This window comes from Saimiri boliviensis, chromosome 17 (genome assembly GCF_048565385.1).
Source record: "Saimiri boliviensis isolate mSaiBol1 chromosome 17, mSaiBol1.pri, whole genome shotgun sequence".
In the NCBI taxonomy this organism is placed as follows: domain Eukaryota; kingdom Metazoa; phylum Chordata; class Mammalia; order Primates; family Cebidae; genus Saimiri; species Saimiri boliviensis.
The window spans coordinates 21,134,618-21,161,049 of NC_133465.1; the positions used below are offsets into that span (position 1 = coordinate 21,134,618).

General features: G+C 39.9%; 1 long non-coding RNA gene and 1 pseudogene across 1 annotated transcript in view; one reads left to right on the forward strand and one right to left on the reverse strand.

The window, feature by feature from the left end:
* Positions 1-26,432, reverse strand: part of LOC141581816 (uncharacterized) — a 59,862-nt gene that overhangs the window by 18,272 nt on the left and 15,158 nt on the right. Inside the window, exons 3-4 of the long non-coding RNA XR_012514581.1 lie at positions 24,195-25,818; positions 9,338-14,707 (exon numbers count right to left, since the gene is read on the reverse strand). This is a non-coding gene — a long non-coding RNA (uncharacterized LOC141581816). The remainder of the gene's footprint in view (positions 1-9,337; positions 14,708-24,194; positions 25,819-26,432) is intronic.
* Positions 1,077-1,575, forward strand: LOC120363074 (large ribosomal subunit protein uL23 pseudogene; annotated as a pseudogene).

Below are 26,432 nucleotides of genomic sequence, written 5' to 3' on the forward strand. Positions count from 1 at the left end.
GAGGCTGAGGCAGGTGGATCACGAGGTCAAGAGATCGAGACCATCCTGGCCAACATGGTGAAACCCCGTCTCTACTAAAAATACAAAAAATTAGCTGGGCATGGTGGCATGTGCCTGTGATCCCAGCTACTCAGGAGGCTGAGGCAGGAGAATTGCCTGAACCCAGGAGGCGGAGGTTGTGGTGAACCGAGATCGCGCCATTGCACTCCAGCCTGGGTAACAAGAGCAAAACTCTGCCTAAAAAAAAAAAAAAAAAAAAAAAAAAAGACCATTGACATGATGAAGAAAGTGTATCAACTAATGGGCAAAACAACCAGCTAGTATCAAAATGGCGGGATCAAATTCACATATAATAATATTACCCTTAACTGTAAATGGGCTAAATGCCCCAATCAAAAGACACAGATTGGCAAATTGGATAAAAAGTCAAGACCCATCAGTGTGCTGTATTTAGGAGACCCATCTCAGATGCAAAGACACACACAGACTCAAAATAAAGTGATGGAGTCAGATTTACCAAGCAAATGGAAAGAGAGAGAAAAAAAGCAGGGGTTGCAATCCTAGTCTCTGATAAAATGGACTTTATACCAACAAAGATCAAAAGAGACAAAGAAATGTATTACATAATGGTAAAGAGATCAATGCAACAAGAAGAGCTAACTACCCTAAATATATATGCAGCCAATACAGGAGCACCCAGATACATAAAGCAAGTTCTTAACGACCTACAAAGAGACTGAGACTCCCATGCAATAATAATGGGAGACTTTAACACTCCACTGTCAATATTAGACAGATCAACAAGACAGAAAATCAACAAGGATATCGAGGACTTGAACTCAGATCTGGACCAAGTAGACCTAAGAGACATCTACAGAAGTCTCCACCCCAAATCCACAGAATATACATTCTTCTCAGTGCTACATCACACTTACTCTAAAACTAACCACATAATTGGAAGTAAATCACTCCTCAGCAAATGCAAAAGAATGAAAATCATAACAGCCAGTCTCTCAGACCACAGTGCAATCAAATTAGAACTCAGGATCAAGAAACACTCGGACCCTTTTCACAAGATGGCGCCGAAAGCGAAGAAGGAAGCTCCTGCCCCCGCTAAAGCCGAAGCCAAAGCGAAGGCATTAAAGGCCAAGAAGGCAGTGTTGAAAGGTGTCCACAGCCACAAAAAAAAGAAGATCTGCACGTCACCCACCTTCCGGCGGCCCAAGACACCGCGACTCCGGAGGCAGCCCAAATATCCTCGGAAGAGCACCCCCAGGAGAAACAAACTTGACCCCTACGCTATCATCAAGTTTCCGCTGACCACTGAGTCTGCCATGAAGAAGACAGAAGACAACAACACACTTGTGTTCACTGTGGATGTTAAAGCCAATGAGCACCAGATCAAACAGGCTGTGAAGACGCTCTATGACATTGATGTGGCCAAGGTCAGCACCCTGATTCAGCCTGATGGAGAGAAGAAGGCATATGTTCGACTGGCTCCTGATTACGATGCTTTGGATGTTGCCAACAAAATTGGGATCAACTAAACGGAGTCCAGTTGGCTAATTCTAAATATATGTATATCTTTTCACCATAAAAAAAAAAAAAGAAAAAAGAAACACTCAAAATCACACAACTACACGGAAACGGAACAACCAGCTCCTGAATGACTACTGGATAGATGATGAAGGCAGAAATAAAGATCTTCTTCAAAACCAATGAGAACAAAGACACAATGTACCAGAATCTCTGGAACACACTGAAAGCAATGTCTAGAGGGAAATTTATAGCACTAAATGCCCACATGAGAAGTGAGGAAAGATCTAAAATCAACACCCTATCATCACAATTAAAAGAGTTAGAGGAGTCAGGAGGCTGAGGCAGGAGAATTGCCTGAACCCAGGAGGCGGAGGTTGCGGTGAGCCAAGATCGCGCCATTGCACTCCAGCCTGGGTAACAAGAGCGAAACTCCATCTCAAAAAAAAAAAACCCAAAAACAACAACAACAACAAAAAAGAGAGGAGCAAGATCAAACAAATTCAAAAGCTGGCAGAAGACAAGAAATAACTAACATCAGAACAGAATGGAAGGAGATAGAGAAACAAAAACCCTTCAAAAAATCAATAAATCCAGGAGCTGGTTTTTTGAAAAGATCAACAAACTAGATAGACTGCTTGCCACAATAATAAAAAAGAAAAGAGAAGAATCAAATAGATGCAATAAAAATTGATAAAGGGGATATCACCAAAGAGTCCACAGAAATACAAACTACCATCAGAGATTACTACGAACACCTCTATGCAGATAAACCAGTAAATCTAGAAGAAATGGATAAATTCCTGGACATTTACACCCTCCCATTACTAAACCAGGAAGAATTACATCCCTGTATAGACAAATAAAAAGGTCTGATGTTGAGGCAGCAATTAATAGCCTACCAACCAAAAAAAAGTCCAAGTACAGACAACTTCACTGCCAAATTCTGCTAGATGTACAAAGAGGAGCTGATACCATTCCTTCTGAAACTATTCCAAACAATACAAAAAGAGGGAATTCTCCCTAACTCATTTTATGAGACCAACATCATCCTGATACCAAAACCTAGCAGAGACACAACTAAAAAAAAATAAAATAAAATAAAATAAAATAAAAAAAAATTCAGGCCAATATCCATGATGAACATTGATGCAAAAATCTTCAATAAAATACTGGCAAACAGAATGCAACAGCACATTAAAAGCTTATCCATCACGTTCAAGTAGGCTTCACCCCGGGGATGCAAGTCTGATTCAACATACTCAAATCTATAAATGTAATTCACCACATAAATAGAACCAGACAAAAACCACGATTATCTCAATAAATGCAGAGAAGGCCGTCAACAAAACTCAGCAGCCTTTATGCTAAAAACTCTCTATAAACTAGGTATTGATGGAACGTATCTCAAAATAATAAAAGCTATTTATGACAAACCCACAGCCAATGTCATACTGAATGGGCAAAACTGGCACTAGATAAGGGTGCCCTCTCTCACCATTCCTACTCAACATTGTATCGGAAGTTCTAGCCAGAGCATTTAGGCAAGAAAAAGAAATAAAGGATATTCAATTAGAAAAAAAGGAAGTCAAATTGTCTCTATTTGCAGATGACATGATTGTGTATTTAGAAGACCTCATCGTCTCAGCCCAAAATCTACTTAAGCTGATAAGCAACTTCAGCAAAGTCTCAGGATACAAAATCAATGTGCAAAAATCACAAGCATTCCTTATACACCAATAACAGACAAACAGAGAGCCAAATCACGAGCAAACTCCCATTCACAATTGCTACAAACAGAATAAAATACCTAGGAATACAACTAACAAAGGACATGAAGGACCTCTTCAAGGAGAACTACAAACCACTGCTCAAGGAAATAAGAAAGGACACAAACAGATGGAAAAACATCCCATGCTCATGGTTAGGAAGAATCAATGTCATGAAAATGGCCATAGTGCCCAAAGTAATTTATAGAGCAATTCTATCCCCATCAAGCTACCAGTGACCTTCTTCACGGAACTGGAAAAAACCACCTTAAACTTCACATCAAACCAAAAAAGAGCCCACAGAGCCAAGACAATCCTAAGCAAAAAGAACAAAGCTGGAGGCATCATGTTACCTAACTTCAAACTATACTATAAGGCTACAGTAATCAAAACAGCATGTACTGATACCAAAACAGATATAGACCAATGGAACAGAACAGAGGCTCTGGAAGTAATGTCACACATCTACAACCATCTGATCTGTGACAAACCTGACAAAAACAAGCAATGGGGAAAGGATTCCCTATTTAATAAATGATGTTGGGAAAACTGGCTAGCCATGTGCAGAAAGCTGAAACTGGACCCCTTACTTACACCTTATACAAAAATTAACTCCAGATGGATTAAAGATTTAAATATTAGACCTAACACCATAAAAACCCTAGGAGAAAACGCAGGCAATACCATTCAGGACATAGGCATAGGCAAGGACTTTGTGATTAAAACACCAAAAGCAATGACAACAAAAGCCAAAACAGACAAATAGGATCTAATTAAACTTAAGAGCTTCTGCACAGCAAAAGAAACAATCATCAGAGTGAACCAGCGACCCAAAAAAATGGGAAAAAAATTTTGCAATCTACCCATGTGACAAAGGGCTAATATCCAGAATCTACAAGGAACTCAAACAAATTTGGAAGAAAAAAGAACAACCCCATCAAAAAGTGGGAGAAGGATATGAACAGGCACTTTTCAAAAGAAGACATTTATGTGGCCAACAAACATAGGAAAAATGCTCATTATCACTGGTCATTAGAGAAATGCAAATTAAAACCACACTGAGATACCATTTCATGTCAGATAGAACGGTGGTCATTAAAAAATCAGGAGACGACAAATGCTGGAGTGGATGTGGAGAAATAGGAACACTTTTACACTGTTGGTGGGAGTGTAAATTAGTTCAACCATTGTGGAAGACAGTGTGGCAATTCCTCAAGGATCTAGAAATAGAAATACCATTTGACTCAGCAATCCCATTACTGGGTATATATCCAAAGATTATAAATTATTCTATTATAAAGATTCATGCACATGTATATTCATTGTGGCACTGTTTACAACAGCAAAGACTTGGAACCAACCCAAATGCCCATCAATGATAGACTGGATAAAGAAAATGTAGCACATATACACCATGGAATACTATGCAGCCATGAAAAGGGTGAGCTCATGTCCTTTGAAGGGACATGGATTAAGCTGGAAACCATCATTCTTAGCAAACTGACACAAGAACAGAAAACCAAACACTGAATGTTCTCACTCATAAGTGGGCATTGAACAATGAGAACACATGGACACAGGGAGGGGAACAGCACACACTGGGGTCTGTTGGGGGTTGGGGGACTAGGGCAGGGGTAGCAGGGGGTGGGGAGATAGGGAAGGGATAACATTAAGAGAAATACCTATGTAGGTGATTGGGGGATGGAGGCAGCAAACCACCATGCCACCTGTATACCTATGTAACAATCCTGCAAGATCTGCACATGTACCCCAGAACTTAACATACAATTAAAAAAAATTACAGATAATGGAAATAAAAGTAGTAAGCACATACTCTAAAATAATAAAAAGTATAGGATATTAAATACATAAAACATTAACATCATCATTTGTTATTTTCATTGAGTATTATGCATGATATATAATTATATGTTCACACCCGCATCACCACAAACATGTCAGCTCTGTGGTGTCCAATAAATCTGCCTTTTTAAAATTGACAACCGTCCTGGTAAATCCTTTTACCAACCATGCCACCGTCCCAGAGAGTCGCTGCTCCCCTGTGACACTGAGTGAGGAGGAGAGATTGCTGACACCACCCAGGAATATTCCCTGAGGCCAAGCTCAGGCCACAAATTATGGTGCAGCCTCCAGCTTCCACACTGTAAGTCACCAGGGCACCCAGGGACAAGGCCACAGGGAGCATTTATGGATCAGGCACTTGCAAAGGCCCCAGAGTGCACCCCAGCCCACTGGAGGCCCCTCGCCACACCCAGAACCCCAGGCAGGTACAGAGGATCCACACTCCTGCCCACAAACACCAGGCAATGCATGAGGGAAGGGAGGCTACCTTGAGACCAAGCGCTGCCTCGCTATCTAAAAGCTCTGTCGGCATGAGGCTGACCCAGAGATCGACTGGACTGGCCGTTTAGTCCGTAACTTTGGCCCTTGAGTTAAGAACACTGATGGAACTGTTCAAAGTTACTAACTGTGGGTTTTCTGCCTGCGTAACTGGTGGAAGCTAGGATGGCAAAATCATTTCAGTCAAATAAAGCAACACGCGGTAACTTAGTGACCGCTGCCCAAGCTCCCCGGCGCTTCCTTCTGCTGCCACTAGGGGGCCTCGTGCTCCTCTACGCAAGAGAAGAGCTTTAAAGCAGAATGCTGCTGTTTATGGAGATGCCATTAATAAATTTTATAATTGCCCTGCTTTCCCCAAGTATGACATATAAACAGTTAAACTGACTCAAGATAATTAAATCAGATGGAATAATTTTTATGTAGATTATCTGCTGAGTTGATTACATAAGTCTTCTCCAACCCACAGTAGTCTTACAAAGACAGAGGCATATTTTACACTACTGAGCTTGATATCAAACAATATAAAGGCTGTTAAGAATGCTGAGATGGGGCTGGGTGCAGTGGCTCATGCCTATAATCCCAGTACTTTGGGGGGCCAAAGGGGAGGATCACTTGAGGTCAGGAGTTCCAAACCAGCCTGGCCAACATGATGAAACTCTGTCTCTACTAAAAATATAAGAAATTAGCTGGGTGTGGTGATACGCATCTCTAATCCAAGCTACTTGGGAGGCTGAGGCAGGAGAACTGCTTGAACCCAGGAGGTGGACGTTGCAGTGAGCCAAGATCTTGTCACTGCACTCCAGCCTGGGCCACAGAGGGAGACTTCTCTTTGTAAAATGAATGATTCCTTTCTTAACCAACCTCCTGGTCTATATTAGTTAATGAAGTGACACTAGGTTTATATTCTTTAAATCTGAACACAAAATTGTAGTCATCTTCTACTTATTAACTGATATGTAAATAACAGCAGAATCAGAATGAAAGCCATCTTAAAAGAGAGTTACCTAAATGAAATGTTTTATTAGCCTTTGATTTATCTTTTATTTAGAAATAAAATGAATGCTTATTATTTTAAAAGACCCAATTGCTTCCGGCTACTTTATTACTCAATTTCAACTTCAATTTTACAGCCCAGGAGACACACTTTTGAAAATATTCTTTGCCGGGTGTGGTGGCTCAGCGCCTGTAATCCCACCTACTCAGGAGACTGAGGCATGAGAATCCCCTGAACCCAGGAGATGGACGTTGTAGGGAGCCAAGATCACGCCATGCACTCTAGCCTGGGCAACAGAGGGGGAGACTGTCTCAAAAAAAAAAAAAATGAGTAAAAACCCTTTAATTCCATGCACTGTCCTTTATATATTATCTTGTAGAAAAAGAAAACATTTTATTATTCTACTTTTGATTAACATGCTCTCCTTTATGCTATAGTGAACCCCAAGTTTCTCTTCAGACAAACAGTATGTCAGTATGTTCAGCTCTCTTATTCTTTAAATCTCTATTTTAATGTGAAGCTTCCTTGTAATTCCAGTAAACAACCTTCTCCACCGGTTCATCAGTAGTTCACATCTGCTCCCCCTGCCACAATCCATCCTGACTCATCCCGGTCACCAGCCTGGTCAACATGGTGAAACCCCATCTCTACTTAAAATACAAAAATTAGCTAGACATCTAATCCCAGTGCCTGTAATCCCAGCCACTTGGGAGGCTGAGGCAGGAGAATTGCTTGAACATAGGAGGCGGAGGTTGCAGTGAGCCGAGATCATGCCACTGCACTCCAGCCTGGGTGACAGAGCAAGACTCCAACTCATCATCATCATCATCATCATCATCATCATCATCATCATCATCATCTCCGTATCTGAGCCCTGATTAATATATCATTGGTGAACTTGATGTCTGCTTTGATTTCAGCTTTCCTGAATTGTTAGAAAAATGCAAAGTTTCTTACATTAGGCCTGACTGTCGAGTGAGGGAGTCAGTGTGGAAGCGTTTTTCATGGAAGGTCCTGCTGGTCTCACAGGTAGCATTTAGGATGACATGTGTGCTCAGATGAGAGTGGTTTCTACCTTCTCTCTCACTGGGAAATTATGAATATGACAAGGAGCTTCGGTCGGCATAGCCGGTGCTTCCTGCATTTGCAGTATAGGGCCTCTGACCCCTGTCACGGGGAAACATTCTTTCCTCTGCTTTCCTAAAATTTTCTCCAACACAAGGGATTTGACAGCACTGAATCATTGAATTCTGTCTCTGCTGAAAGGATGACTTATTTCCCTTATTTTCTTGTATTCTGGTTAACCTATTAAGTGTTCCTACAAGAAGGAAATGTTGGAATGGTAAAATGGTGAGGAGGTGTTTTGTTTTGTTTTGTTCTTTAAGTGGGACAGGGTCTTGCTCTGTTGCCCAGGCTGGAGTGTGGTGGCATGATCATAGCTCATGGAAGCCTCAGCCTGTGCCACTACACCTTGCTAATTTATTTATTTTCATTAAATAAAGGAAAAAGTTGAAGTTAATGCTATGAAAACTGAGTGAGGCTCTGCTATTAATGTAATATTTATATTATTAAATGGCAAAACCTTAAGCAATACTGCATTACCATTCAGTTTTTATGAGCATTTCACTTCTGTTTTTTAAAAAATGTTAATAGTAGCTTTAGTCACAATTTTCAAAAGGTGAAAACAACCCAGCAGATGACTGGATTTAAAAATTGTGGTATACACATACAATAAAATATCATTTAGCCATAAAGAAAGAAGTTCTGATACCCCTTACAACACGGATGCACCTTGAAAACATTTTAAAATAATTTCTTTTACTGTGACTTATTTTAATTCATTTTAATACATTTACTGATATTGGCATAATGAATTTGTTTTTCTTTGCACAACCAGGATTTTTTCCTAATGTTTCTGCCGTAATCAAGGAACATGGAAAAGAGAGAAGTGAGTTTACGACAGTATCTAAACCTCCCGACCACACAACAGTCTCCTTCACAAGCAGACACTCTACTCCGCAATGCTTGTTGCCTATGCCAAGTGTGGAGGTGCTTCCAGAAGTTTCTCCCCTCATGTGCCATGAGATGAGGCAAGGTTGAGGGCTGCTGTTGCCCTCCAATGTGCAGAGCTAAGAAAGCCCTGCTTGGGCATGGGCTGGGTAACTCTGGCGCCACTTCTCTGTTTCATGCAGAGATGACACGAGCGACTTCCCAGCTGACAGTGCATGAACAGCAGCTGTGGGTAACTATGCACGTGGATATCAGCTTTTATATGAGTTAAGTGCCACATTATTTAGGTAGAGGAAATAATTTCCATAGATAAGATAATCTCTCTTATTTCAAAGTAAATTGATTAAAAATGTAGCTCATTCATCTAGAGAAGGACAGGACTTCTTCTAGAAGGAAGAAAGGCAACAAGCAGGACCGTGTTATATCAAACACATAAAAATGATCAAAATCTTATGGAAGAAAGGCATCTTAATTTTAACCACCAAAATTTAACTTTTCCAATACATATATTGGGCTATAATGAAAAAATAAACCAATGCTAATAAAATGACAGTTGCAGGGAATGTTGTTGAGCTTCATGTTTGTGGTTTGAACACTGAAAGGCCCCACCTTGTTATGGTCATAATTTTTGCCTCACTCTTCTTGTTCTTATGCTGAGGACACTCACCTTTTAGGGAGAGAACAACCGAAAGGCATTCCTCGAAGAAGGAGCTCTCGTAGAGCGGTAAGCTGGGGGATAGTGGTTCAGAAGCTCAGTGTGGCCGTCTCTCCGGTCAGCATGACCTCCTCAGGAAATAAAGCTGCAGAGAAGCTGGAGTTCTTACCAAAGGTGTAACTGTACTGTTCTTGAAAACTGTAGATCATCGAGGTGCCCATTCCAGAGTACGCCAAAATCTCTGGAATGACACACAGTTTGATTACGTTAGGAATATGTGGACCGGGTGCAGTGGCTCACGCCTGTAATCCCAGCACTTGGGGAGGCCCAGGTGGGCAGATCATGAGGTCAAGAGATTGAGACTATCCTGGCCAATATGGTGAAACCACATCTCTAGTAAAAAATACAAAAATTAGCTGGGCATGGTGGCACGTGCCTGTAGTCCCAGCTACTCGGGAGGCTGAGGCAGGAGAATTGCTTGAACCCAGGAGGAAGAGGTTGCAGTCAGCCAAGATCACACCACTGCACTCCAGCCTGGCACCTGGTGAAAAAAAGAGACTGTCTTTAAAAAAAAAAAAAAAAAAGGAATATGTATGTGCCAGACTCTTGCTTTATGTATATTTTTAAAGTAGCTCTAATCCTTAAATGTCTCAAGAGAAAATAATTGTGGCATTTTTTATGTTTTTTAAAACTTTTAAAAAGAGTTTTATCTTTTTCTTCAATTTTATTTTGTTTTTATTTATTTTTAATTTTTTTGAGATGGAGTATCCCTCTGTCGCCAGGCTGGAGTGCAGTGGTACAATCTTGGCTCACAGCAACTTCCGACTCCCTGGTTCAAACAATTCTCGTGTCTCAAGCTCCTGAGTAGCTGGGATTACAGGCATGAGCCACCATACCCAGCTAATTTTTGTATTTTCAGTAGAGATGGGGTTTCACCATGTTGGCTATAGGATGGTCTCGATTTCCTGACCCTGTGATCCACCCACCTTGGTCTCCCAAAGTGTGGAATTATAGGCGTGAGCCACCATGACTGGCCAATTTAAAGATTTTTAAAGAGGAATATAAAATATAAATAACTAAACTCCCTTATACTCCCAGGACCCAGAATTGATTAACAATTAACATCCTATTATTGCCCCCAAAATGTTTCATCTTTGATTTACATAAAAGTGAATCTTCAGAAGAAGTGCGTAATTTCTACGTTACTGCTTTCCTCAGGGTGCTGCACTGATGATCTTCTGAGAAATCCAGAAAGGACTGCCACCAGATCCATCAGAAGCAGCCATGGACATCTCAAGAATGGAATCCTATCTCCTCCTAAAGTAAATGGACTTGGGACAGAAATAGTTCCATTTTAAATAATCAGACAATTGCCTTATACTTTCCTTAGCATGCCAAATGCCAGAAGGAGCTCTGTAGTCTGTGATCTCCCACAGGATCTTGTGACGTGCTCCATGGGCACACCCACCTTGTGTGCACACAGCCCATCATATGTGGCTGCTGCTGCTGTCTCCTGCACCACCTGGCACACTCCTGGCATGGCTATGGCTTCTTCTTCCAGGTTCTGGGGAGTGACGACAGAGAAGTCCTGGATAGAGCATATTCATGAGAGACGAGATCAAAGCTAGAACACGTGTTTCATTCTGCCTGTTTCGGGGGAGCTGAGGTCATGGAGGTTTCCTTGTGAACATGCAGAGTTCACAAGGCGCTAATGAGCCGATAGGCCTGATGGCTGTGTCCTCCTGTTTTCTCATTCACTGACCAATTTTATCGATCTTAGCTTTCCATAAAGTAGGTATGGATGAAACACTTGCTAACAAGTGATAAAATATTTCAGATGATTCCATTAGTCTTTACAGCTGTGGTCTTATTTAAACACTGTATCAAAGAGACATCACCCAGAGATAATATAATTTTTAATACTTTTTCCCCAATTATAAGTTACATTTCTTTTTCAAGTTAATTATTCCTAATGAAATATAGGTTACCAGGGCACACACTGCTATTATTAACCCATGCAGCTAAATTTCCCATAAAACATGGACATATAACATTAGGAGGCCAAGACAGTTCCTCTTGCCACCACTTACTGTCCCTTTGGCAGAGCAGAGGCCCCCAGCATGTAAGCCGTTTCAGAACATGGCCGGTCTGTGTCTGTCCCCACGACCCGAGTGACCGGCAGCAGCTCCTTATGAGAAAGAACTTCTGTGTCACTGGTCTTAGGAAGCAAATACAAGTACCTTCATGTTATTCTGAACAACATAAACAATGGCCTTTCATTCCCGTTCAAGAGGTATTGAATTACATTTGAAAATACATAAGGTAAACCAACAATACAATTCTAAGCCCACCGACCATCTAAATAGACCTCTCCTCTGGGCAAGGGCATTCCAAGGCTAACCTGAGGGACTGGTTCAGGCCATGATGGGGTGTGGGGGGTACCTCATTACACCCTCCTCCCTTTCAGAATTACCACAGAACAAACTAAGTCTGCTGAGAAACATTTTCAACTTCTCTCTGAAGCCTGGAGGCTTCATCTGCATGATAAACTTTGGTCTCCACAATGCCTTATCATCATAACCCAGACATTCCTTTCTACTGATTCCAAGTCTTCCAGTTAATAACTTAACTCTTTCAAACAACTGGCAACCAGAAAATTGTTACATCTACCCATACATAACCTGGAAGCCTCCCCTTTCCGGCTTGGTGCTGCCTCTCCAAACTGAACCAATCTACATCTTACACGTATTTGACTGATGTCTCATGTCTCCCTAAAACGTACAAACTAGGCTGTACCCCGACAACCTTGGGCACATGTTTTCAGGATCTCCTGAGGGTAGTCACGGACCATTGGTGACTCATATTTGGCTCAGAATAAATCCTTTCAGATATTTTACAGAATTTTTTTACTCTCTTCGTCATCCATAGTAGCAGGGAAATCAAACTGCTCATGTGAACACTTATAAACACAGTAATGTATTTAGTGAGGTCACCTGACAGCCAGTGTTACTTTTCATGAACCTGACCACAGAAAAGGAAGTGGTCGTGGGTGGAGGTGTGACATTACATTCTCCATGCAATTAAGCATGTCACTGCTCTTTCCAATGTAGCCACTGCATTAAACCTAAATGCAGTTACCATGCAAGGAATAGCAATCAACCTTCACCAAAAACACATCTGACTGAGATGATTTAGGATTTCAATGATCAGAACTTAATTGATAAAGTCTTAAGAGATTTCTGTTGTGATTATTAGGCATTTCCTTACTCATTGATGTTATAAATTTAAAAACAAAAAAATACTGATTCAAGATGAAGGTATGATATAATCCACTCTTAAAGTTATTATGTAGGATAAGGCATGGGAAAGTGCTTGGCCAATGACTGTCACCACCCATGCATCAACACTTATTGCACATCTTGTATTTGCCGGGCCCTGTGTGTTGGGCATATGGACATAAGTACGATTCATGCCCCAGGAAATATGCTGGATATTACAAATAATAATAATAACAACAATATCATCAATTAATATTAGGGGGTAACACTAATATCTGTGGTTCCAACACAGAAAGGACTAGCATAGGAGCCAGAAACCTGGCAGATGCACTGGCTGGACCAGCAACCTCCCCTCTGGACAGAGTAAAGCGATTTCCCTACAGCTCTCAACCTGTTCAGAATTTTTGTTGTAATACTTCAATTACACGAGTATTTCTGACTTATGGACAAATAATCGCTCATCTAGTTTATCTTTCTGATGCCCTTCATCTGTGTAGAACTTAGTAAGTTTTAACTCCTAACAATCACAAAGCCACCACTCATTCCAGGATATACAGGTTGGAGCATCTGAAACTACCACATTGGCAGGTCAAAAAGTCTGCAATTTAACATGACCCAAACTAATAGCTTTGCACCAAAAAAATACTGACTTCGTAGCCATTCTAATTCTATTTAGGTGTCAAAACACTCATTTAAGGTAGAACATTTAGCATTTTTAAGTTTTTACGCTAATACCTTTGCACCAAACTCGTAGCTTTGCACCAAAAAATAATGAATTAGTAGCCATTCCAATTCTATTTAGGTGTCAAAACATTCATTTAAGGTACAAAGTTTAGCATTTTTAAGTTTTTATGCTGTCCAAAATTTTTAATAAAATGACCAGCAGTATATTTGGCAAGACAGGAAGAAATATAAAATGAATATCCTAAAAATTAAGAAATTGTTTTATTGAAACAGATTGCTACCAAAATCGGACAAAATAAAATGGCATAGCTTTATTTGGGTTAAGCCCCTGTGATTTCCCCTAAGGAATACTGCCAACATAGTAACATTTAGCTGTGTTGTGAAACCAGTGGTCAACAAAGTAGAAGGAACCAGCAGATTATAGGGGGAGTGAACCTGGACATGTGTTTTTTATAAATGTGCGGATAATACACTGAATAAATTTCTGGTGTTAAAGATCAACCTATCTGCAACATTCCCTATAAATGTTTTAATTCCTGTGACTGCTGTTTTGAAAAAACAGCCTAGAGTAAAAATGTAAGTGAATTAGTTGAATCTTAAGGAAACAATTAAAAACTACATTTTTTAAATGTAGGAAAAACTAAACATGAATTGTTTTTAACATTGACAATGCATACACAGTCTTGAAAATACGTAAATAAAATCATGATGTGTGTTGTATGTATTAAGGCAGATATCATAATAGAGTGTTTTTCATTTTATTTTTTGCAATGTATCTTGCTGAATGTGTAGGAATTTCTAACAATTCTTATTTAAACATTTATTATTAGTACAGGTCATTCCCAACTTTGCCACGCTTTATGCAGGATATTACTAATTGTACGGTCACCTGACTTCTTCAGAACTGCCTACTTTATAGTTATATCTCAGTTTTTTCTTGCTTCTCTGTTTTCCAAAATTTGTAAACATAGTATGTATAGGCATGGTGATTTTTCCCAGCAGTTTTAAACATTAAGAGTGCTTTCAAATCCTTCTGTTATAGTTCCTAATGCTCTAGAACTTATTCTTACCATTGTGTTCCAGTGGATTTTTTTGAGGTAAAAAAGAGCTTTGACTACTTTGGACTGTTGGGAAAGCTAGAGGGAAAGATACTGGGTCAAGCTTCACGTTTAATAATTGGGTAAAAGTGACTGGAAACAACATCATCTTCAGCATCCAGAGGTACGTACTTCGCAGCTCCGAGGCTCTGAGCATCTTTGTTCCACGTGCTGGACCCTCGGACAAACCCAAACACCAGCAATGAGGGTGCTGCATGCTGTCTCCGTGTCTGTAGGGCTGATCTCTTCACCCTGTTTCCATCTTCAGCATTCTCTTAGCTACATGTGCCCCACTGTCTCTCCATACACATTTTAGAACCAGTCTGTCAAAAATAAATACACAAACAAATGTTCAGCATAATCTTGAAATTAGATTAAATCGAAGAGCATTTTTTGGAGGGATACTTAGTTTGCCTACGTGTGGCAGTGGTGTCCTATCTCCATGCATCTAGGTCTCAAGTTCTAATAAAGTTTTTTTTCACAGAAGTCTTGCATGTTTTTGTTATCTTGATCCCAAGGCGCTATACCCTTTGCAAATGGTTTTTATAGCATTTTCTTATGGTAACACATTCTTCACAGGAATCCAGTTATTCTAAGATTCAGCAGCCTTACTAATTCCCATTAATTTCAATAATTTCTGTATATTCTCTTGGGCTTCCTTTGTAGACAACCATATTGTTTTCTGTTTATGAATAGTGCAATTTGTATTTGCTTATTTTCAATCTTTTGTGTTTTTGAATTGCCTCACATGTATTTTTATCTCTTTATTATTCATTTCTACTCTAACTGCACTATAATTATAGAAACTGTTTCTATGATAACAACTCGTATAAAACTTTCTCTCTTTTGCTATATGGAACATTGGATAACCAGTTTTTAAAAACATGTGTGCCTGAGAAAATTATATATTCTTTAGTTTTGTTCTAATAAATCAAGCTGTTCATTTTGTTTTTAAAATACTCTATTTCCTTGCTAATTTTTATCCAACTGACTTACTAATTACTAACAGATGTATATTTCAGCCTCTTCCTATCATGGTTCATTTATAAATTTCTTCTTACAATTTAGTCAACTTTCGTCTTTATATATCTTGACTCACTTTTATCAGAAGCATATGAGTTCAGATCTGTTCTTTCTGTTAAAATTAAAAAGTATTAGCTGGGTGTGTTGGATCATATCTGTAATCCTAATCCTTTGGGAGGCGGAGGCAGGCATATCTTAAGCCCAGGAGTTCAAGACCAGCTTGGGCAACTCAGTGAGACCCTGTCTAGAAAATACAAAAATTAGCTAGGTGAGGTGGTTCAGGAGTAGCTTTAGTCCCAGCTATTTGGAAGACTGAAGTGGGAGGATAGCTTGAACCCAGGAGATGGAGGCTGCAGTGAGCTGTGATCATACCACTGCACTCCAGCCTGGTGACAAAGTGAGACCTTGTCTCAAAAAAAAAAAAAAAAAAAATTAATAAAAATAAAATAAAAAATAAAATGTGGAATATGACACTAACTCAGGTAATTAGTGTTTTATTCAATTATAGGACACACAACTGGTGTCCAGAGAACTGGATAATTGGTGTTAAAAAAGATATACCACGTATTTGATGTCGGTAGGAAAAAACCACACACATTTGGTGTTAGAAGTTTTATGGACAAAAGTTGTTCAATTTCTTTATGAAAAATTAATTCAAATGTGAATAAACTCCCCTATCAAAAGACACAGAGTGGCTGAATGGATTAAAAAACAAGATCTAACTAAATGTCTGTAAGAGGCTCACTTTAGATACAAGGACACTCATAGGCTGAAAGTGAAAGAATGGTTAGAAGATAATCCATGCAAATTGAAACCAAAATAGAGCAGGTGTGGCTAAACTTATCTCAGACAAAATAGACTTTCTGCCAAAAACTGTCACAAGAGACAAAGAAAGACATCATAAAATGATAAAAGGGTCCATTCACCAGAAAGATAGAACAACTATAAACATACATACAACCAACATCAGAGCACTTAAATACTGTAAGTAAAGCAAACACTGGACAGGGTTCCGTGGTTCACACCTGTAATCTTACCATTTTGGGAGGCTGAGGTGGGTGGATCCCCTGAGGTCAAGAGTTTGGGACCAGCCTGGCCAGCATGGTGAAACCCCCTCTCTACTAAAAATACAAAAATTAACTGGGCATGGTGGCACACGCCTGTAAACCCAGCTACTTAGGAGGCTGAGACATGAGAATTGCTTGAACTGGGGGGCGGGAGTGGGGACTGGGGAGAGCGGGGACGGGGGGGTGGGTGCAGGCGGAGGCTGCAGTGATCCGAGATTGTGCCACTTCACTCCAGCCTGAGCGAAAGAGTGAAACTCTGTCTCAAAAAAAAATAAAAATAAATAAAATAAAGCAAACATTGGGAGAACCAAACCAAGAAAAGAGAAATAGCAATTCAATAATAGTAGCCTTCAATACCCAGCTTTTAATAATGGATAGAACATCCACATAGAAAATCAATAAGGACAGCTGGGCGCGGTAGCTCAAGCCTGTAATCCCAGCACTTTGGGAGGCTGAGGCGGGTGGAACACGAGGTCAAGAGATCGAGACCATCCTGGTCAACATGGTGAAACCCCGTCTCTACTAAAAATACAAAACATTAGCTGGGCATGGTGGCCTGCGCCTGTAATCCCAGCTACTTAGGAGGTTGAGGCAGAAGAATTGCCTGAACCCACGAGGCGGAGGTTGCGGTGAGCCGAGATCGTGCCATTGTACTCCAGCCTGGGTAACAAGAGCGAAACTCTGTCTCAAAAAAAAAAAAAAAAAAAAAAAAAGAAAAGAAAATCAATAAGGACACAGTAGAGTTGAACAACACTATTGACCAAATGGACCAAACAGACATGGAGAACATTCCACTCAATTGCAGAAGAATACACATTCTTCACAAGCACACAGAACATTCTTCAGAACAGATCACATTTTGGGTCAAAAAGCAAGTTTCAACAAACACAAGAACACTGGTTTATATTAAGTATCTTTTCTGATCACAATGAAATGAAGCTGGAAATTAACAGCTAAAGGAAAACTGGAAACTTCACAAATTTCTGAAAATTAAAGAACACATTTTTGAACAATCGATTTATCAAAGAAGAAATCAAAAGGAAACTCAGAAAACATCTTGTGACAAATGAAAATGAAAACACAGCATACCAAAATTTACGGGATGCAGCAAAAGCAGTGCTAGGAAGGAAATTTATAGTAATAGATGCTGACTTTGAAAAAGATCTGAAATCAATTATATAACTTTACATCTCAAAAAACTAGAAAAAGAACAAACTAAGCCTAAAGTCAGGCAAAAAAAAAAAAAAAAAAAAAAAAGGTGGGGGGGAATCATTAAATTAGAGCAGAAATAAATTGAGGCTAGAAAAAGAATTTTTAACAAGTCAATGAAACTAAGAGTTGGATTTTTGGCCGGGCGCGGTGGCTCAAGCCTGTAATCCCAGCACTTTGGGAGGCCGAGGCGGGTGGATCACGAGGTCGAGAGATCGAGACCATCCTGGTCAACATGGTGAAACCCCGTCTCTACTAAAAATACAAAAAATTAGCTGGGCGTGGTGGCACGTGCCTGTAATCCCAGCTACTCAGGAGGCTGATGCAGGAGAATTGCCTGAACCCAGGAGGCGGAGGTTGCGGTGAGCCGAGATCGCGCCATTGCACTCCAGCCTGGGTAACAAGAGCGAAACTCCGTCTCAAAAAAAAAAAAAAAAAAAGAGTTGGATTTTTGAAAAAATTAGAAAATTAACAAACTTTTAGCTAGACCAAGAAGAAAAGGAAAGACTCAAATAAATAAAATCAGAAATAAAAGAGGAGACATTACAACTGTTGCCACAGAAATAAAAAGAATCCTAAGAGAGTATCATTAACAATTATACATCAACAAATTGAATAACCTAGAAGAAATGGTAAATTTCCAGAAACAACCTACCAATACTGAATCATGAAGAACAGAAAATCTGGACAGTCTATAACTACTAAGGAAATTGAATCAGTAATAAAAAAATCTCCTAACCAAAAAACACTCAGGACCAGACGGCTTTACTGGTGAATTCCATGAAACATTTAAAGAATTAAAGAAAATCCTTCTCAAACTCTTTCAAAGGCACTGAAGAGGAGGGAACACTTCCAAACTCCTGCTAAGAGACCAGCAATACCCACATACCAAAGCCAAAGCCGATATAAAAAAATTAAACTTCATGTTAATATCCCTGATGAACTCAGATGCAAAAATCCACAAAAAAATACCAGAAAACTGAACCCATTCATGTATTAAAAGGATGATACATCATTACTAAATAGGATTTATCCTTTGGATTGAGGAAGAAGACCTCAGCATCTAAGACTACCTCCCCTTTGACTTCCACATTACATTTCTATAGGAGAAGTAAAGGCTGGCAGACCTGGTACCACCTTAATTGCCCTCCTATAGATTGCAGGCATGGTATGGAGGAATCTTTTCAGAAGGCATTGTTTTTACCTAAATAAGATCAACCTCCCACCTAAGTCACATACCCCACGCCTACTCCATGTACCAAGACCCTTTCACATGTAATTTCTAAAGCGGTAAACCCAAGACCCTTTCATGTGTAATTTCTAGAGTTGTAAGCCTATATAAGGACAGGGTCTTTCTTTCTTAGAAGAGCTTGGCTGTTAGGCAGCTATGCTGCCTTGCTCCTGGCTGAATAAACCACCCCTTCCTTCCCAGTTCAGTGTCCAAGAGGTTTGTTTCTTGTGGCCATTCCTGCTTTATTATGAAAGGTTGGTTCAACACATAAAAATTAATTACCAACAGAATGAAGGATAAAAATCACCTGGTTATCTCAATAGATAAAGAAAAAGCATCTGACAAAATACAACACCCTTTTATGATAAAAAAAAACTTCCAACAACTAATCATGGAAAGATATTACTGTAAGAGTTAAAGAAAGAGGAAAGAAACATGAAACGTGGCTGGCAGTTAAATACATGTTTACTTTAGACAAAACCTGAGAGGCGCTCCTGGCCAATTTTGGTTAGGAGCCCTTTCTTTTACAGACTAAGAGTATATATTGGTCTTAGGATGAGGGGGCTTATCAGAAGTGTGGAATGTTTATATGTATGGACAAGTTTATGGTAGGGCTGGAATCTCTCTGGGAGAAGGGGAAGTTATGTTGAGCAGACATCTTTTTGGCCTGGAGAGGGGTTATCTTGGAGCTAGCATGTCTCTGGTTGGGGAGGAGTTTGGATGTTTCTGGTTGGAGATGTTATTTGTGGTTTATGGTCATGCTGACCTTAGCCATTAGGCTGATGCCCTTTGGATTTGGGTGGTTTTTTATTAAGTTTTTAGAATGAGGGGCTTGTCCAAGACGGTGATGCTCCCGCTTACCTTAACATAATAAGGGTCACATATGAAAAGCCCACAACTAACATCAAGTTCAAGAGTAAAAACCTGAAAGCTTTTCCTTAAAGACAAGGAACAAGGCATGGGTGCCCACTCTCATCACTTCCATTTAACATAATACTAGAAACCACAGTCAGCAATTAGGCAAGGAAAAAAAAACAAAAGGCAGCCAAATTGGAAAGAAACAAGTAAAATTATCTCTGTTTGCAGATGACATCATCATATATGTGAAAAATCCTAAATACTTCATGAAAAAAACCTATTAGAGCTAATGAGCAAATTTAGTAAAGTTGTAGGATTAAAAAAAAAATCAACATACAAAAACCTATTGCATTTCTATACATTAACAACAGATTATCCAAAAGAGAAATTTAAAAAGCAATACCATTTACAACAGCATCAATAAGAAAAACAGAGGATAAACTTAACTAAAAAGGGAAAATACTTGTATAGTAAAAACTGCAAAATACTAATGAAAGAAATTACAGAAGACAGAAATAAATGTAAAGACATCCCATACTCGTGGATTGGAAGATTTAATATTGTTAAAATGTCAGTGCTATCCAAAGTGACAACCAGATTCAAGACAGAAACCTCCACATCTTCATCTGTCTGGAAACTTCCCTAAATCAGTCGTTTTGGGTCTTTATGGAATCATAATTGCCCATTGCTGATGAACTTAACCTTGAGCCCCTCTCTCCTCCAGAGAGGTTGAAGAGGGACTGAATATTCCCACCCTCTAATCACACAGTCGATTCACTAGACAACAATCCATATCCTCTGGTGATCCAGGAGTTGTCAGTCATCTCATTAGCACACACAAAGACACATCACTTAAAAAATCCCAAGTATTTGAGTTGTAGAACAAAAAAACAGGACAAAAACCAAGTATATCTTTTGCAATATCGCAGACAGTTTTCTTTTCTTTTCTTTTTTTAAGATCTGGTTTCACCATGATGGCCAGGCTGGTCCTGAACTCCTGGCCTCAGGTGATCCACCCACCTCAGCCTCCCAAAGTGCTAGGATTACAGGCGTGAGCCACTGTGCCCGGCTGACAGTTTTCTTTTTATTTGTATCTTCTTTGCTTTATTTTAGCAATGCTTTGTAGTTTTCAGTTTATAAGTCTTTTGCCTTCTTGGTTACATTTATTCTAAAATATTTATTATATTTTGTGCTATTGTAAGTGGTGTTATTTCATGTTTCTGATTGGCCCTGACAGTGTATAGAAACACATCTGATTTCTTCATGCTAATTTTGTATACTGAAATTTTGCTGAAATCATATGTATGTAGCTGGTTGGTGGTCAGCACTCCATGTCACTGGATTCCACTTGGGTGAATTGCACCAACCACAGATCAAGAATATTCAGAAAAAAAGCTGATGGTTGTACTGAACTTGTACACCTTTTTGTAGTCATTATTTCCTAAACAATACATTCTAACAACTATTTACATTGTATTAGGTATTAGAGGTAATCTAGAAATAAACTGTGAGAACCTGTATAAATAAGATGCGAATACTATGTATGTCATTTTATTTAAGAGAACTGAGTATCCATAATTTGGTATCTGAGGCAGTCCTGGAATCAATCCCCATAGATGCTGAAGGATGACTATATTACTTTAAAATTTTTAAAACTAAGTCATTAGGGATTTCTTCATAATTTGTCATCTGAAAAAAGGATAATTTTACTTCTTCCTGTCCAACACAAGATGCCTTTTATTTCTTTTATCTAACTGGTCTGGCTAGGACTTGCAGTCATATGGTGAATAGAAGGTGAGACTCAGCTTCAATCCCTTATTCCTGATCTTAGAGAAAAAGCTTTCCATATTTTGTTTTTGATTATGAAGCTGGAGGTGGGCTTTTCATATATGGCTTTTGTCATGTTGATGGAGTTTTCTTCTACTCCTGGTAAAGTGGTCTTATTTTTCATTTTTATTTTATTTGGGGCAGGGAGGAGGGGTCAAGGTCTTGTTCTGTTACCCATGCTACAGTACCAAAGTGTAATGACAGCTCACTGCAGCCTTGAACTCTCAACCACAAGTGATCCTCCCACTTCACCCTGACACCCCAAAGATCTGAAACTACAGGCACATGCCACCACACCTGGCTAATTTAATCTTTTTACTTTTTGTAGAGATGGGAATCTCAGTGTGTCTCCTAAGTTGGTCTTGGACTCCTGGGTTCAAGCAATCCTCCTATCTCAGCATCCCAAAGTGCTAGGATTACAAGCATGACCTACCATACCTGGACCCTAGGTAAGTGTTTTTAATTAAGAAAGTGTTTTGAATGTTCTCAGACTGTCAGCATATATTTGATTTCCAAATGGTTCAAATTATGTACTGTTGTTTCTGATTTTTGTTGTTTTTGAAAGAAAGGCAATAACAAAAATTTATTTCCATGGCCAGATACAGTGGCTTATGCCTGTAATCCGAGGTGGGCAGATGATGAGGTCAGGAGTTTGGGTCCGGCCTGGCCAACATGGCAAAGCCCTGTCTATACTAAAAATACAGAAATTAGCTAGGTGTGGTGGCGTGCACCTACAGTTCCAACTACTCGGGAGCCTGAGGCAGGAGAATCACTTGAATCTGGGAGGCAGAGGTTGCAGTGAACTGAGACCACGACATTGTATTCCAGCCTGGGTGACAGAACGAGACTCCATCTCAAAAAAAAAAAGAAAGAAAGAAAGTCTATCATCTTTCTCCATGATACTATTTTCTGATCACTGGTAAGACTTTCAGGAGTATTACCAGCATTTACTGTATTTACTGTCATTTGTGTAATTTCTTTCTACAGAGATTTTCAAATGAGTATTATCTCTTAGGGGCCTCTCGCATGGCAATAGAGGCTTTATGCAGTTTAAGGACACTAGGCTTTATTTAGGCTTAAACTAATACTTTTGCTGTGCTACAAGGATTCCATGGGGTTGTACCTGACAACCTGGACGATCAGAGTCTTTACTGAGTTAGAGGCATGGGCGGCAGCAGTAGGAGCAGAGGTACTTAATGGTCCTAGTGAGTACAGACCTCAGGACACCATGTAATGGCAACTTCCTCACGCTCTCTCTTCTTTCTTTCTCTTTTCCAAATGACCACTCTTTCAGTAATAACCATCTGATGGGCTCAAAAGCTACACAGAATAAAATATCACAACAAGCTCCCAGCCCCAGACCTGTAGATTAAGCCCATGCCCAGCACCAGTGACAGCTTCATTCTGAAATACTGAGATAGGCCCCCACCAAAACTCCTGAACCAGAGCCACTTTATGGAGCACCCCAATCTCATGCTACTGCTCACAAATGACAAGGAATTATGCAAACTGGTGACTTTTCTCAGCTGAATCTAGAACTGAGGCCTGCTAGACTTCAACTATGCAACACAGAGCAACAAGCAGCAGCTCAGAGTGCGTGCTGGCCATCAAGCAACAGGGCAGGTTAGCAACCCAGAGCAAGAGAACATAGCCCCCGGCATGGGGACAGTGCCAATTGTTATGGTCACCTGAAAAAGTGTGGTTGTGATGTTGACACTGATGGCTATGTGGCACATACACACTGAGAGAGTATGAAAAAGCTTATTTAACATTAGTTGAGGTTTCAGGGAGACCAGGACAGGCCTCTCAAAAAGATGTGAAATGGTTCAGAGAGAAAGGAAAATAGCATTGATATCCCTTATGAATGTGAATGCAAAATCCTCCAATAAACATCAGCAAACTGTATTAAGCAACATATTAAAAGCATTATACAACATAGCCAGGTGAGATTTATTCTTGGAATGTGAGGATGGTTCCATGTATGAAAATCAATGTCATAGACCACATTAACAAGACGATAAAAAAAAAATCATTTCAATTGAAACAAAAAGTGACAAAATTCTACACCCATTTGCAATAAAAGTGTTTTTTGTTTTGTTTTGTTTTGTTTTGTTTGGAGGTAGAGCCTTACTCTGTTGCCCAGGCTGGAGTGCAATGGTGTGATTTTGGCTCACTACAACCTCCACCTTCCAGGTTCAAGTGATTCCCTTGCCTCAACTCCTGAGTAGATGAGATTACAGGCATGTGCCACCACACCAGACAAAAGCAGATTAAAGTTGCACACTACTCAGAATGGCTATTATTACACTACTCAGAATGGCTACTTACACTACTCACATACTCAGAATAGCTCACACTACTCAGAATGACTATTAATAAAAAGCAAATAAGAAACCCATAGACATTGGTGATAATCCAGAGAAAACTTATAATCCAGTTTATACACTGTTGGTTGGAACATAAATTAGTACAATCTCTACAGAAAACACTATGGAGATTTCTCAAAGAACTAAAAACAGAGCTACCATTTGACCAAGCAAACCCACTACTGGGCATCTACTCAAAGAAAAAGAACTTGCTATATCAAAAAGATACCTGTTCTTGCATGTTTATCTCAGCACTATCTACAATGGCAAAGTCGTGGTATCAAGCTAAGTGTTCATCCTCAGATGACTGGATAAACAAACTGTGGTACATATACACCATGAAATACTATGCAGCCATAAAAAAGAATAAAATCATTTCTTTTGCAGCAACATGGATGGAGCTGGAGACCATGACCCTGAGTAAAATAAATTGGGAGAGAAAAAAATCAAATACAGCATGTTCTTACTCATAAGTGGGAGCTAAACAATGGGTACACATGGACATGCAGAAGGAAACAATAGAACCTGGAAATTCCAAAGGGGGGAGCATGAGCAGGGAAGTGTTGAGAAACTACCTATTGGGCACAGTGTTTAGTATTTGGGTGATGGATACACTGGAAACCCAAACCGGACCATTATGAAACACATCCAAGTACAAAACCTGCAATGTACCCCTGAATCTATAAAAATAAAATTAAAAAAAGTTTTTAAAAAAGTGAGCTAGCTTCTTTATCATCTGATAGTACAAGCAGTTAAACAGTAATACTTGGGAATTCTCTCTCCCCTCCATCTTAGGACTGGACCAGCACCCCCTTTGCTGTCAAGATCTGAAAGGAAACGAGCCTATCAGAAGCGGGCTTGCTTCCAGCCTCAATGTCTTTGTTTCCTAAAGCCTACTCACTCCTTGACTCTCTCCCATGGCTTGCCTCTCACTATATAGCCGGAACCGCTTTTGCCATGTTCACCAATGACCTCCAAGTTGCTTGGTTTAGTAAGAATTTTCCTGCCCTTAAGAACAAGATTGGCCGGACACGGTGGCTCACGTCTGTAATCCCAGCACTTTGGGAGGCTGAGGTGGGCAGATCACAAGGTCAAGAGATCAAGACCATCCTGCATGGGTTTCTATTAAAAATACAAAAATTATCTGGACACGGTGATGCGTGCCTATAGTCCCAGCTCTTCAGGAGGCTGAGGCAAGAGAATCACTTGAATCTGCGAGGCGGAGGTTGCAGTGAGCTGAAATTGGGTCACTGTACTCCAGCCTGGTGACAGAGTGAGATTTGGTCTCAGAAAAAAAAAAAAAAAAAAAAAAGAGCAAGATTATTGACCAGAATTTCATTTTTTTTTTTTTTTTTTTTTTTTGAGACGGAGTTTCGCTCTTGTTACCCAGGCTGGAGTGCAATGGCACAATCTCGGCTCACTGCAACCTCCGCCTCCTGGGTTCAGGCAATTCTCCTGCCTCAGCCTCCTGAGTAGCTGGGATTACAGGCACGCACCACCATGCCCAGCTGATTTTTTGTATTTTTAGTAGAGACGGGGTTTCACCATGTTGACCAGGATGGTCTCGATCTCTTGACCTCATGATCCACCCGCCTCGGCCTCCCTAAGTGCTGGGATTACAGGCTTGAGCCACCGCGCCCGGCGACCAGAATTTCATTCTAAAACACTAAGATCTCCATCACTGTCGCCACATACTCTCTGAGTTTTTCCCCTACCTTGAGGACGATTTTCAGTGGGCTCCTTGGCTGGCTTTACTCACTGCTGACACAATGAATGCTGAGGTGCTTTAAGGCTCTGACCTGGTCGTCTTCCTTCTCCAAACTTTTCCTGTGAGTTACTTCACCCAGTCAACCCTATATGGTTTGAAAATCATATACATCATGATTTATATTTCCAAATCACTTCCCCAAAGTTCCAGTCTCATAGGCAAAAAAGTGCTTACTCAATGTCTCCAATTTGATGGCTACCAAGCATTTCAAAATTGACGTGTCCTAAATGGAACATTCAATTTTCTCTCCCCTTCCCATCTCAAAATGTCCCTGCTTCTTTACACCATCTCAGTAAATTACACCATCATATGCCCAGCTGTTCAAGCCCAAACCCATCAGCCATCCTTGACTGCTTCTCTTCTTGGCCTCTGATATGCAATCTAACACTGAAACCAGGTAAGCAAACTTCAACAAATACAGTGTACTGCATTTGCCCACTTAACACTGTCCTAGCTCAGGGTAACACAATTCCTTCCCCAGAAACCTGTAATTGCCTTTTCTATGGTCTTTTAATTGACTTTTAAAATTGACTTTAATGGAGGCCACTAACCTAAGTAAAAGAACTTGGAAACATTCTGACCTTACTATGTTCCAAGAGGCAGAGGTGTTTTTTTTGTTGTTGTTGTTGTTGTTGTTGTTTTTTAATCTCTCTTATTTTAAAATCTTGTTATTGCCTAGTGCTGTGGCGCATGCCTGTA